The sequence below is a fragment of the Brachyhypopomus gauderio genome, chromosome 10 (genome assembly GCF_052324685.1).
Source record: "Brachyhypopomus gauderio isolate BG-103 chromosome 10, BGAUD_0.2, whole genome shotgun sequence".
NCBI lineage: Eukaryota > Metazoa > Chordata > Actinopteri > Gymnotiformes > Hypopomidae > Brachyhypopomus > Brachyhypopomus gauderio.
In genome coordinates, this window is record NC_135220.1 from 17,761,644 (window position 1) to 17,777,040 (window position 15,397).

The 15,397-nt window shown below is 39.6% G+C and overlaps 1 long non-coding RNA gene across 7 annotated transcripts; it reads left to right on the plus strand.

Moving 5' to 3' along the window:
• Nucleotides 1-2,502: 2,502 nt before the first annotated feature.
• LOC143524924 (uncharacterized) lies at nt 2,503-7,349 on the plus strand. Of its 7 annotated transcripts, none has more exons than XR_013133517.1 (8): nt 2,503-2,703; nt 2,773-2,989; nt 3,100-3,201; nt 4,605-5,979; nt 6,087-6,149; nt 6,241-6,557; nt 6,633-6,865; nt 7,135-7,349. It is a non-coding gene; the product is annotated as an uncharacterized LOC143524924 (long non-coding RNA). The 7 variants fall into 7 exon arrangements; XR_013133522.1 differs by lacking the exon at nt 2,773-2,989 and having other exon boundaries at nt 6,241-6,370; nt 6,461-6,557; XR_013133519.1 differs by lacking the exon at nt 2,773-2,989 and having other exon boundaries at nt 4,605-5,160; nt 5,598-5,979.
• The last annotated feature ends 8,048 nt before the right edge of the window (nt 7,350-15,397 follow it).

Genomic DNA, 15,397 nt, shown 5'->3' on the forward strand with positions numbered 1-15,397 from the left:
TTAAGTACAAAATAACAAATTAAATTTACAATATAATGTTTTTATAAATATAAAATTAAACGTTATGGCACTTATTACTCAGCCTGAATGAGTAAATCTCTTACCTATCTGGTGGAGTGAGATGCTTGTTCTGGGCGAAAAAAATCTAAATGAATCTCAACCATTATTGACCATTCAGATTAAAAAGTAATACATATATATACTGTTCAAAAGTTTGGGGTCACCTAGACCATTTTGTGTTTTCCCTGAAATCTCATACTTTTATTTATCAAATGAGTTGCAAAATGAATAGAAATATAGTCCAGACATTGACAAGGTAGAAATAATGTTTTTTTTTTATTTGAAATAATTTTCTACTTTAAACTTTGCTTTCGTCAAAGAATGCTCCCTTAGCAGCAATTACAGCATTGCAGACCTTTGGCATTCTAGCTGTTAATTTGTTGAGGTAATCTGGAGAAATTTTACCCCCTGCTTCCTGAAGCCGCTCCCACAAGTTGGGTTGATGGGCACTTTTTTCGTACCATACGGTCAAGCTGCTCCCACAACAGCTCAATGGGGTTGAGATCTGGTGACTGCGCTGGCCACTCCATTACCGATAAAACACCAGCTGCCTGCTTCTTCTCTAAATAGTTTGTGCATAATTTGGAGGTGTGCTTTGGGTCATTGTCCTGTTGCAGGATGAAATTGGCTCCAATCAAGCGCTGTCCACAGGGTATGGCATGGTGTTGCAAAATGGAGTGATAGTCTTCCTTATTCAAAATCCCTTTTACCTTGTACAAATCTCCCACTTTACCAGCACCAATGTGTTCTTTTGCCCATATTAATCTTTTTCTTTTATTAGCCAGTCTCAGATATGGCTTTTTCTTTGCCACTCTGCCCTGAAGGCCAGCATCCCGGAGTCGCCTCTTCACTGTAGACGTTGACACTGGCGTTTTGCGGGTACTATTTAATGAAGCTGCCAGTTGAGGACCTGTGAGGCGTCGATTTCTCAAACTGGAGACTCTAATGTACTTGTCTTCTTGCTCAGTTGTGCAGTGGGGCCTTCCACTTCTCCTTCTACTCTGGTTAGAACCTGTCTGTGCTCTCCTCTGAAGGGAGTAGTACACACCATTGTAGGAAATCTTCCGTTTCTTGGCAATGTCTCGCATGGAATAGCCTTCATTTCTCAGAACAAGAATAGACTGTCGAGTTTCAATTGAAAGTTGTCTTTTTCTGGCCATTTTGTGAGTTTAATCGAACCAACAATTGTAATGCTCCAGTTTCTCAACTAGCTTAAAGGAAGGTCAGTATTATAGCTTCTCTAATCAGCAAAACCTCAGCTAGCCTACTTGCACAAGGGTTTTCGAGGGTTTTCTAAATATCCAATAGCCTCCTTACACAGTTAGCAAACACAATGTACCATTAGAACACTGGAGTGATGGTTGATGGAAATGGGTCTCCATACATCTATGTAGATATTGCATTAAAAACCAGACGTTTACAGCTAGAATAGTCATTTTAATTTAATTTAATTAAATCACCACATTAATAATGTATAGAGTGTATTTTTGATGCATTTAATGTTAGCTAAAAAAAAACTAGTTTTTTTTTAGTTGAAAAAAAAACTGCTTTTCTTTCAAAAATAAGAACATTTATAAGTGACCCCAAACTTTTGAACGGTAGTGTATAAATATATATAGCAGCGTTAACGCCGATAACGGCCGACCACTAATATACACACACACACACACACCACACACACACACACACACACACACACACACACACACACACACACACACACAGCATAATTATATATGTATGTGTCTTCGTTATTATTGCAGGCTATAAAATCGCATCACCGTCATATGTCCTGCACTGATGAATAGCTGCGCGAGCCTCAGAAATGTTCGAATAGCTAGCTCTCATATTTTTCCTTGTTCTTCCCTTAAGGATTTTTCGCATTAATAAAATGTTTGCCTACGTACAATACATCGACGACGGAGTAAAAAATATTGTACATATTAAAGACATCAAAAACTTTGACCCAAAAAACACAGAGGACTATTCTGCAGTACACGCATACTGGATTCTGTGGAAAGGAGAGTTTTTCACTGGCCAAATCTTGATGCTAAAAGGTATGTAGCTAATGTTTTTATAATACAGAATAATAGTATATCGTAAAATAATAACAATTCAACATTTTGTTTGACGTATATGCTGCCTTCTACCTGTTCTTGGGTAATACTTAACTGAGAATGTTGGTGGAGAACCTTTCACTTCCCTTTTGAGGGCCAAAATGCCGCAAGTGCACTGACAATATCTGCTCTTTAATTAAAATTAAACACGGAGGTCTGTAAATTGTGATTTAGCTTAGAAAGTTTCAGCTGAGCCATTTGTATAAGAAAATACTGAACATTCAATGATTAAACTATCATTCTGGGTTCGACATTCAGCATGAAAAAGAAACTGAGCAAATTATAAATGTTATTTTTTTGTATATAAATATTATATAATTATATATAAAAAATTATAAGAGGGAAGACTTGAGTGTGCCTGACCAGTATTACAGTTTAAAGTGTTCTTCACAGACACTTTTGAAGAAATAGAGGACATTCTAACATTCTAGGTGCAGGGAAAAGGATTCGGGTTCCAAAGTTACTGGAGAGAAATCCAGTGGAGAGCCAGAGAAACTCAGAAAGGAAAGAAATTGAAGATACTGCTGTAAGTATATACTGTATATATATATATGATGAGAGCAAGTGAGATGTTATGTGCTATTATTATTTGCAGATGTCACAAAAGGCAAGCATTATTGAGGAAAAGCGGGTCTCACTAATGGAAATTTTAAAAGAGCGGCAAAGCCAGAAAAGAATCCAGCCACTGTGTGCCTCTAATCAGTGGCGTGCACACATAGACATCAGGTGGTGCTAAAGCACCACCAACTCTGCCCTTTATCAACGAAAGTTCCCTTTTGAAACTTCGGGGTTTTTTTTATCGTTTTACTGAGGTCGGTTTGAATCTGAAATGATCTTTTGAAAACCTGAGCGATTAAAAACAATGCCCTGAAATGAGCCACCACCTCGCACACACCCGAGCTCTCTCTTCCTTTAACACCAGATGCGCTGCAGCAGCAGTTTAGTTCAGCGAGTGGAAGGAAGCGTCTTCAGTACAGCACGCACGGTCACAGATAGGCTTCTTCTCCCGTGCCCCACCAGCCAGGTAACATACACATCAAGTCAAATCAAATCGTACCGTTTGCCCTCTAAGCCCAACATGAAATCATTTTGTTGTGCAGTAAAATGTTATAGCCCTATCCGGACGGGATTAGTTTTTCAGGGGGACGTCTGTGAAAAATATTTCACCCTTGTACTCAGTGATAAAACTCTTGCATCCGGACAGCAATTGAAAAAACAGGAGGACCCGTGAGTTTTTGGCTTTCTCGGTCACATGACATCGCCTTGTCACGTGATAGCATGTTTAATAATGTCACACTGCCAACTCTGATGATTCCTTTTTAACTTTTAACTTTACTACTGTTCAGTTCAGCATTTAAGATCTCCGTTTAAGTTAAGCTATTTTGTTAAACCAATACAGAAAACACATTATAAAAAATCGCTAATGAATGTAAATAGCTAAATAAATCCGTTAAATAAAATAAAATAAATCCATTAAAAAATCCAGTAAATCCATTTTCGCTCACCGCTGTCTTTACGTGGATCTCCGTGAAAACGCGCGCCCAACGTGTAACTACGGTGCGTGGCAGTGGACATATAGCTGTTTTATTAAACGCGAGGTGATGTCTGCATGTATAAACTCAGACATGTGGATCCGGACGGGACTAAAATTACCAGACGACCACGGAGTACAGCGAAAAACAGTAGGTAATTCCGCCTGTAATTTTCTCTGAGGACGTCTGAGAAAAACACGGACATGCTCGTTCCGGACGGGATTAAAATCACAGAGGACCCCCCGTAAAAGAGAAAATTACCCCAGGACCCCCTGAGAAACTAATCCCGTCCGGATAGGGCTATACAGCACCAAACTACTAAGCATTTTTAGCCGATGGTCACCTGATAAACTAGTCGCTCTAGCCCAAATCAATGATAGATAACGTGAGGACGACCACATACAAATAATTAAGGTAGAGTTTGCAAATCTATGTGTTAAGCTGAACGTTTTCTGTTGTATAGGTTTTGTTAGACAACATAAATTAACACATTCATTTGTGAAAGAAGAAACGGGAAGTTCCCCATTACCTGTGAAAAATGCCCATCTGCATTCATGTAATGACAACACTCAGTAGCCTATAACTCCTTCTCCTACTTTTTGGTCTTTTTACTGTCTTAATTGTAGGCCTATATTGATTTACTAATTGCAAAATATATGCAACAAGGTCTGCAGACAGTGGAGGGTAAACAGAAGTTAACTGAATGACATGACTGTAATATTGGATATGAATTTTAAATTTTATCAGTTCGCTGCGTGACTTTTCTCCATTGAAAACTCACGTTTAGAGAATGTTACAAATAAAATGTCACATTTCATTCAACATATGCTTGTAATTTTTTTTATAATGAAGTGTTCCATGTGCGCTAAAAAGTGCCCTTCACCACCCCCCCGAGCACTTGCCCCCCAAAATGTCTGTGCACGCCACTGCCTCTAATAGTCAATCAATGAGGCAGAGGATTCTGCTGGATGATGAAACATCTAGTGGCAGTGATGATGAGTTAATTGCCAAATCTGAATTTGATGCATTAAAGAAGAAGCACACAGTACTTGGGCGTAGAAGTTCTGCTCACATTGGTAAGGTTGCTATCCAATTTGAGCGCGATTGCGACCATCGATATCAAGGGTTTGAAGCAAAGATTGTTTAAGGGCACTACATTTCATACAGCCTTAAGTGAAAGTGAGCGACTCCCAGCTGTCGGACTGTGTGCACTTCCGCCCGAGCCACTGGACACAGAATCACCGCGCGCTTTCCCTCCACACGATGAGTGTCTAAGCAGTTCGGTGCTTAAACTTGCTTAGTAAACTAGCTTAGATTAGCTAGCATGCCTTTAATCAACTTGAGATTTGATTAGTATCACAATTTCTATAAAGTTATGTTGCCCTCAAAATAAGTGCACCATGTAGAAGTTTACTTTTGACATGCTAAGAATGCGTGTCGGTGTTTAACAGGTGAAAATGTTCTTTGCTAGCTTGCGTTAGAGCTGGCCTAATTATGTGCCTCTAATTATGTATACCTAAATAATACACAGGTCTAGACTAACATTACTCAAACTGTATGTCTATTACTGAATGATATAGAAATGACATTTCAGCTAGAGCTGATTGATATGTGAATTGTGAAAACATGAGTTAAGATTTTTTTTCATGATACATGGCAGTATTTAATAAATATGTTAAAATATTATCAGAGTATAAAAGCACAATGATATTTTTTAACATTTCACACACTGTGCACTACCAAATCTAGTTGGAGTGGCCTAATTGTATTCTCTTTTTAAGCAAATGTGCAAGACATCTATTTTATTACTAACAGTAGCTGCAATATGCTCAGAAAAGTTATATGTTAACATTAAATGTTTTGACATCTTTTTTTTTTCTATTCACAGACCTTTCAGATCCCTCCTCACATCCATCCATCTCAATATCCTTTATAGCAACAGCACTTTTAAGAGCCACTCGTCTGTCTGTCTATCTATCCATCCATCCATCCATCATCTATCTGTCTGCCTGTCTTGTTGTTTATCTGTCTGTTTGTCTTCAGTGTCTGTGTGTATCTGTTGTCTCTCTGTATATCTATCCATCCATTCATCCATCCATCCATCTATCTATCTATCTGTCTGGTATGTCTACTAATTTTTATTTTACAATCATAGGCAAAGAAAAGAAGGTCGGCAAAACCCGTATCTGGTGGTGTTAGGTGGAGACAGAGGGATAATTCAGGACAAATTATTCCAAAATTTCCCCCAAAGACTCATAACTCGACTACATGTAATAAATGTTCTTTTTGGTCTCCAAATTTGAATTGTACAGGTCTTCTGATAGTTGAATAATGAAAATGTACCTTGGTCTCACATTGCTTTTTGTTCCAAACTCAGGTAAAAGGAGCAGTTCTGAAGCGACTGAACCAGTATTTCAGCAGCCTGAGTCAACACATTATGGTCAGTAGAAATCTGTTACACAGATTATACATACATAACTGTTAGTCACACATTTAATAGTTTAGTAATTTTTTTTGTCTTACATTTACAGATAGTGCTCAAGAACATAATGCAATGCAAGCCGTTCTCAGGGACGGTCCTCCACAAGAGAAGGGCACTGTGCCACTTAGCTGGGATGAACGGCAAGCTCAAAGCTCAGAGAAGTGGAATGCTTCTGTCACGTAGGGCTACGCCCCCTCTCCTAGCTGTCACTCTGGTTTCCCTGTTTCTCATGTCTGTGTTGTTCCCAGCCCATTGATCCCGCTTTACAGATGTTTGCTGTACAGAGGTTGCTTCATCTACCTCAACAGTGGGCCTGTTCTCCCAGTCAGCTAAAGCTGATCTGTGGCAAAGAGGTCATCCTTGTTGGTAAGTACTTGATTCAGTTCAATTAAATGCAAAAGACTGAATTCATACTGCTTACACGTCTCTTTTTGATTTCAGGACGGTACCAACTAAATTTGCCAACACTGGGCTGTTCTCAGTGCATGAAAAGCTGGACCACTGGACTTGATGAACTAGTACAATGTGGAAATTGGCCTGCTACTATCAACCACCAGACCATCTTCCATGTAGACCTGTTCCAGTCTTTCCAGGATCTGAAGCAGCTGGCTCCTGGGCTTTCTCCTCAAGCGTTTATTGGAATGCTTGATGAAAGAACAAAGTCTTTTGGCAGAGTAAGCGTGCATCATATTTCTTTGTTGTAGATCAGGGCCAGTCTTATCCACAAAGGGCCACTGTGGCTGCAGATGGTCTTATCAAGCAGAACCTATTTCTGTTTGTTTAAAATGTGCTGTAGAATACATATATCTTGCATTTTACAGTATTCTCTAATTTGTGCATAGAAGGTATGCGACCTTGGTTGGGGTGAAAAATGCCCACATGAGTTTTTTTACATGCCCATTTGCAGGTTAAAATGTGTTTGTGGTTCTTGTTATATTTTGAGGTAAGGAACTATGGAGACGGCAAAATTCTGCAGCAGGATGGCGATCCTTCTCATACTTCAGCCTCCACATCAAGGTTCCTGAAAGCAAAGAAGTTCAAGGGAATGGCTCCAGGATTGACCAGCCCAGTCACCAGACATGAACATTATTGAGGATTGAAAGATGAAACCAAAAAATCTTGGTGAACTCTGGAAGTCCTGCGAAACTGATTACTTTGCCATTGTATGGAGTCAAATTAGGGACTTTAATGGTGACGAAAATAAAAATAATATCGCAAATATAAGATTAGCATTTTGCATTTTACGTTCCTAATTTGTTTCTGCAATACTTTCTCCCTTTTGCGTTTCTTTCTTTTGTTTGCGCGTCACTGCTTTTCTTTGCGTCTCGCATTTTACGTTCATAATTTTTTTTTGCGCTTCTCTCTTTTCTTTGCTCCGGTTTTACCCTCTGTGTGGGGGCGGGGAAAGAGGCGTGGCCAAGAGCGAAAGGCGTGCTGTGAACGTTCAGCGTCATCAGTTGAACCGTCACACAGCGCGGCAATTTAGTTACTGGTATCATGGCAGACGGTCGCCCAGCTGGACCATAGGTATATGCGTGCAGACATAGACATCAGGTGCCAAAGCACCACCAACTCTGCCCTTTATCAACGAAAGTGCCCTTTTAAAACTTCGTTTAAAAATATATACATATATTATTATTATTATTATTATTAACATTTTACTGAGGTCGGTTTGAAATGATCTTTTGAAAACCTGAGCGAATAAAAACAATGCCCTGAAATGCGCCACCACCTCGCACACACCCGACCTCTCTCTTCCTTTAACACTAGATGCCTGCAGCAGCAGTTCAGTTCAGCGAGTGGAAGGAAGCTGAACTGACGCTGAACGTTCACAGCACGCCTTTCGCTTTTGACCACGCCTCTTTCCCCGCCCCCACACAGAGGGTAAAACCGGAGCAAAGAAAAGAGAGAAGCGCAAAAAAAATTTATGAACGTAAAATGCGAGACGCAAAGAAAAGCAGTGACGCGCAAACAAAAGAAAGAAACGCAAAAGGGAGAAAGTATTGCAAAACAAAAGCAGCAACATAAAATGTGAAACGCAAAGAAAAGAAAGAAACGCAAAAGAGGGAAAGTATTGCAGAAACAAATTAGGAACGTAAAATGCAAAATGCTAATCTTATATTTGCGATATTATTTTTTTTTCGTCACCATTAAAGACCCTAATTTGACTCCATACCATTGCAGATGACTTCATCAATAGTTTGAGTCATTGCCAAGATGTATGGATGCAGTCCTCCAAGCTGATGGAAGTCATACTGATATTAACTATTTTTATAATGTTATTGTAACATGTTTGTGTATTCAAAATAAAGTATGTGTATAATTTCAACATTATTTTGTATACAAGACCTAATTAATGATAAAACTCAATTAATGATACAAAACTTCTTTTGGTATAATAAGCATAATCTAGAGGGCTTTGCCTTTCATATAAGCTATTTCTGATTTCAACTGAGTCAAGTCAAGTTATTTGTTGTTGTTCCTACAACTTGGCTAAGCAACAGGACATTTGCCAGATACTGTGTGTGTATATATATATTTATGACCATGGTTTGTTACATTACTCATAAGATATTGGACCTTCTTGTCCAATATCAGTGCCCGATACCACAAATGCTGTGTTGAATGAATGGCCACAAATTCCCACAGTCACATTCCAAAATCTTGTGGAAAGTCATCTCAGATTTTATTTTCGTACCATGAAGTGCATTGCGCAGGTTTATAGACATGGACCTGTTCTGGCTGTGTACTTCAACATAAATGGTAAAGTTGTATAATTATAAAAAAAACACCTGCTGGAACATCTCACTATTTGGTTAAGTGGCAACAGATCAGTAACATGATTGGATATAAAAGAACATCCCAGAGAGTCTTTCAGAAGTAAATAAGGAAATCATGGAGATCTCATCATCCAGGCCAGAGGAAGAGAGGGACCATCTGGTTTGTCATTGGAACACAAAAGGCCAGCATGCATGATGGTATGTGTAGGGGTCTAAGTGGATAAGTGCAAGTGCATTTGGCATTGGGCACATTTGGCAATGACAAACATTTGATGCATTGTGAAAGGAAAAATAGGACAAAAGACACCCCAAACTGTTGAGCATTCTGTTTTTATTTACATTTTTAGGGTCATAAATCATGTGACATAATTCATCATAAAGATTGCTTTATTGGCACGGCCAATTTTAACAATTGTTTGCAGCAGTTTAAGAACAAACCTAAACATAAAAAGCACTAATAGAAAATAAGAAAATTTTTAAATACATAAAAAATAATAATAAAGCGATTATGTTGGTCTTTTTAGTGAAGAATTCTGACCTAATCCCACTGACGAGGCTGAAGTTGGTTCCTTATTCGCCAGTGTCTTATTCGCACTTTCCGTTCCACCTTAAAAAAATAAAGCGGTAGTTTCATTATGTCGCCGCGATAGAATGTATTGTACGTTTCTATGGCTGTATCTCCTGATTCTTACATCGTCTCAGAAATCTGACGAGCAGGTTTGATTGACCATATAAATGATTGTATAAATCCAGAAGAAGAAGAGTTTTTACTGTAGAATATTTTTATAGTCGTCCTGTGAAGTTGGCATGTCAGGCGAAAATGTACTATGCATACAGTGCATTGGTCTTAGTTTGTATGGCTGTATCTCCTGATTCTTACATCGTCTCAGAGATCTGACGAGCAGGTTTGATTGACCATATAAGTGACTGTATAAATCCAGAAGAAGAAGGTTTTTTACTGTAGAATATTTTTTTTATTGACCTGTGAACTTGGCATGTCAGGCGATAGAATGTAATGTGCATATAGTGCAATGGTCTTAGTTTGTATGGCTATATCTCCTGATTATTACATCGTCTCAGAGATCTGACAATCAGGTTTGATTGACCACATAAGTGACTGTAGAAATCCAGAAGAAGAAGATTTTTTACTGTAGAATATTTTTTTTATTGACCTGTGAACTTGGCATGTCAGGCGATAGAATGTAATGTGCATATAGTGCAATGGTCTTAGTTTGTATGGCTATATCTCCTGATTCTTACATCGTCTCAGAGATCTGACAATCAGGTTTGATTGACCACATAAGTGACTGTATAAATCCAGAAGAAGATGGTTTTTTTTACTGTAGAATATTTTTTTAATTGACCTGTGAACTTGGCATGTCAGGCGATAGAATGTAATGTGCATATAGTGCAATGGTCTTAGTTTGTATGGCTATATCTCCTGATTCTTACATCGTCTCAGAGATCTGACAATCAGGTTTGATTGACCACATAAGTGACTGTATAAATCCAGAAGAAGAAGGTTTTTTACTGTAGAATATTTTTTTTTATTGACCTGTGAAGTTGACATGTCAGGCGATAATGTACTGTGCATACAGTACATTTGTCTTAGTTTGTATGGCAGTATTTCCTGATTCCTACATTGTCTCAAAGATCTGACAAGCAGGTTTAGTTGACCATATAAGTGACTGTATGAATCCAGAAGAAGAAGAGTTTTTACTGTGGAAAAGTTTTTTTATTGACCTGTGAACTTGGCATGTCAGGCGATAATGTACTGTGCATACAGTGCATTTGTCTTAGTTTGTATGGCTGTGGTCATGCTGAAGGATGTTGCAGGCAGCAGATCGCTCTCCACGGCGTCTCCAGACTCTGTTACGTCTGTCACATGTGCTCAGTGTGAACCTGCTTTCATCTGTGAAGAGCTCAAGGTGCCAGTGGCAAATTTACAAATCCTGGTGTTCTCTGGCAAATGCCAAGCGTCCTGCACGGTGTTGGACTGTGAGCACAACCCCCATCTGTGGACGTCGGGCCCTCATACCATCCTCATGGAGTCGGTTTCTAACCGTTTGTGCAGACACATGCACATTTGTGGCCTGCTGGAGGTCATTTTGCAGGGCTCTGGCAGTGCTCCTCCTTTTCCTTCTTGCACAAAGGCGGAGGTAGCGGTCCTGCTGCTGGGTTGTTGCCCTCCTACGGCCTCCTCCACTTCTCCTGGTGTACTGGCCTGTCTCCTGGTAGCGCCTCCAGCCTCTGGACACTACGCTGACAGACACAGCAAACCTTCTTGCCACAGCTCACATTGATGTGCCATCCTGGATGAGCTGCACTACCTGAGCCACTTGTGTGGGTTGTAGAGTCCGTCTCATGCTACCACGAGTGTGAAAGGACCACCAACATTCAAAAGTGACCAAAACATCAGCCAGAAAGCATAGGTACTGAGAAGTGGTCTGTGGTCCCCACCTGCAGAACCACTCCTTTATAGGGGGGGTCTTGCTAATTGCCTCTCATTTCTACCTGTTGTCTATTCCATTTACACAACAGCAGGTGAAATTGATTCACAATCCGTGTTCCTAACTGAACAGGTTGGTTTCACAGAAGTGTTTTGAGAACAAACAGTTTCAGTTACACAAGCATACATTATCATTACTTAATTAGATCAAATAATAATTAATAATGCCCTTTATTGATTATGAATCATTCCAATACCCAATTTCCTTTACAAGCGCTGAAAGAAAAAGTCTATTGGAGTAGGCTAAATTGTTTCATGTTAGTGATATTTTAAAGATTACCGAGCAAGGACAGAAAGGACAAGACAGAAAGTACATACATTTTAACTTAAGTGCCTAAAAAGGGCAAGTGAAGAGTGCAGTAAAATGTTACTGTACTCACAAGTATACAAATGGGTTACACTGGTTTAATTAATTGCCTGAAAGTTGGACAATAAGCAAATAATGGCATAGAAAATGAGTTTAAAAAGGTGATAATGAGGAGATAAAACCATATGAAATAAGACAAAAGTAAAATATACTGAACATATTATATGGCCTGACATGCCAAGTTCACAGGTCAATAAAAAACATATTCTACAGTAAAAAACCTTCTTCTTCTGGATTTATACAGTCACTTATATGGTCAATCAAACCTGCTTATCAGATCTTTGAGACGATGTAAGAATCAGGAGATACTGCCATACAAACTAAGACCATTGCACTATATGCACATTACATTCTATCGCCTGACATGCCAAGTTCACAGGTCAATAAAAAAAATATTCTACAGTAAAAAATCTTCTTCTTCTGGATTTATACAGTCACTTATGTGGTCAATCAAACCTGATTGTCAGATCTCTGAGACGATGTAAGAATCAGAAGATATAGCCATACAAACTAAGACCATTGCACTATATGCACATTACATTCTATCGCCTGACATGCCAAGTTCACAGGTCAATTAAAAAAATATTCTACAGTAAAAAACCTTCTTCTTCTGGATTTATACAGTCACTTATGTGGTCAATCAAACCTGCTTGTCAGATCTCTGAGACAATGTAATAATCAGGAGATATAGCCATACAAACTAAGACCATTGCACTATATGCACATTACATTCTATCGCCTGACATGCCAAGTTCACAGGTCAATAAAAAAAATATTCTACAGTAAAAAACCTTCTTCTTCTGGATTTATACAGTCACTTATATGATCAATCAAACCTGATTGTCAGATCTCTGAGACGATGTAAAAATCAGGAGATACTGCCATACAAACTAAGACCATTGCACTATATGCACATTACATTCTATCGCCTGACATGCCAAGTTCACAGGTCAATAAAAAAAATACTCTACAGTAAAAAACCTTCTTCTTCTGGATTTATACAGTCACTTATGTGGTCAAGTATATCTGCTTGTCAGATCTTTGAGACGATGTAAGAATCAGGAGATACTGCCATACAAACTAAGACCAATGCACTGTATGCACAGTACATTATCGCCAGACATGCCAACTTCACAGGACGATTATAAAAATATTCTACAGTAAAAAACCTTCTTCTTCTGGATTTATACAGTCACCTATGTGGTCAATCAAACCTGATTGTCAGATCTCTGAGACGATGTAAGAATCAGGAGATATAGCCATACAAACTAAGACCATTGCACTATATGCACATTACATTCTATCGCCTGACATGCCAAGTTCACAGGTCAATAAAAAAAATATTCTACAGTAAAAAATCTTCTTCTTCTGGATTTCTACAGTCACTTATATGGTCACTTTTGCTCTCTCAACTCGCAAAACGTCAAATGTCTAATCTTTTTTAACGTTTGCTTTAATATACTGTACAGAGTAGATACTACGATCATTTTGGACGCCTAGGGATCGTTTTGGTCGGGAATCGGCGCGAGTATTTACATGTATTTGATAGCGGCGTAACATTTTTACGCAGCGAGCTGCGTACCGATGAGTACGCATTTCAGTGCATAGTTTTGCGTACGATTTCATACGCATGGGGAATGAGACCGGGTTCAAAGGTTAATTGTAAATAAAAAATACTAGTTATTTTACAGAAAACCAGGTACAAGCTGGTTTTGGACAGTAAAACCACACACCAGCTACAAGATGGTTTAACCCATCTGTGTAGTTAGAACACACACACACACACACACACACCTCTTCGTAAATTATTAGCTGGGGGATGTAAAATGGACACAAATTAAATATTATATCGCGATCGATCGCCAGTAGTTGGCGAATTAATAACTCATTGAATCATAGATGTAGATCAGAGATAAATAAACTAGATTTTTTTCAGCGTGAGAAATCGGATGTATGGCGTGTGAAGACAGTCTGCGTGTGTCTCACGCTCGTGAGAGTTGGCAACCCTGCATCACTCATCCCTTCCTCTCTCTCTCTTTCTCTCTCTCTCTCTCACACACACACACACACACACACACACACACACACACACACAGAGATACCTCTGAAAATGAAATGTGACATATTTTGTCAATTGTGATTTTTTTCACCACAATCGAAATTTGTCCTCCGATTTTAACCCATCTGTGCAGTCAGAACACACACACTAGTGGTTAGTGGGGGGCTGTGGATCACACGTGCCCAGAGCGGTGGGCAGCCCTAGCCCTGGCGCTCGGGCAGCAGTTGGGGTTAGGTGCCTTGCTCAAGGGCACCTCAGTCATGGCCTGTCTGGGAATCGAACCCACGACCCTTCGGTCACAAGACCAGTTCCTAACCGCCAGGCCATGACTGCCCTCTGCTCAGATTTATTACAAATGTCACACACTTGTCCTGACTGGGAAACCGTGTTTTCATCTCACACACATGCGCGGGGTGAACTCAAGCTAAGCGAACAGCACATAAAAAAAAACATAAACACAAACTTCGATATAAACATAAGTCGTGATATGCTTCAGGACTTTGTCACGTTTAGAGCACACTACGAGCTCTGTTATGTACGCAACTGTTGTTTTCTAAGTAAAAAGTGGATAAACTCCGTTATCAGCACTCTTTACAACGCCACTGACCTGCGTTCACCTTTAGCAAGAAGAGAACAGTGTCAGTAGTTTTGAAGCCTCCCTCATTCGTGTGCGGTGCCTTTGCTGCACCTCGTACATTTATTCCAAACGTGTGACAGAAGAACCGCGTCTCACCAACTAGCGATGTGTCGGTCGCGAACGATCCGGCTCTAAGAGCCGGCGCTTTGAAGTGAACGATTGGAACCGGCTCCACAATGGGAGCCGTTTTAGGATCCTATTTGGGAGCCGCTTTTTCCTTCAGTATTGCGCTTGTGCTCTGCAAGTGCCACAGTTTTTTTCCAACATCGTTTTTATTTGTCCTCCGGTGCCTCGCTGTCTCTCCCTCTCCTTGCACGTATTGCTCTGCTTCTGCCAGTGGTAGAGAGCGGAGAGTTTATTTCCTCAGTCGGTGCTTAAGCTAAGTTGATACCAGCGCGAGGGTCCGTGCGCCCTGCGTGAGGACCCCCGTGCGAAGTGAGGTCGTGCACCTCTTCTGCGCAATGAACAAAGTTATGTATGCCGGGTTCATACACCTTTACAAGGTGGAATTCAAGCACTTGTACGTCACTTTTCAATATTGAAAAAGGCCATTTTCAATATTTCCCAGCACCTTAAACTTAAATATTTATACATATACTCGAAATTATTCGAAATAATTTGCTTGTTTATCACATCGATTCAATCAGACAGCTATTTGTTGTGAAACAAAATACAGTTACATTTTCAAGTACTTTAGCCTACTTTAGCACTTTTCAAACCTGGAACACAATGCAACATTAATTTTTGTCAGGTAAATGTTCCTTCCCCTGTTTTTAAAGGGTGTTTCTTTATACTACCACATATCGTTTCGGACAACACTGCAAAGAATGTCTCCACGGCCCGCATGTCAAGCG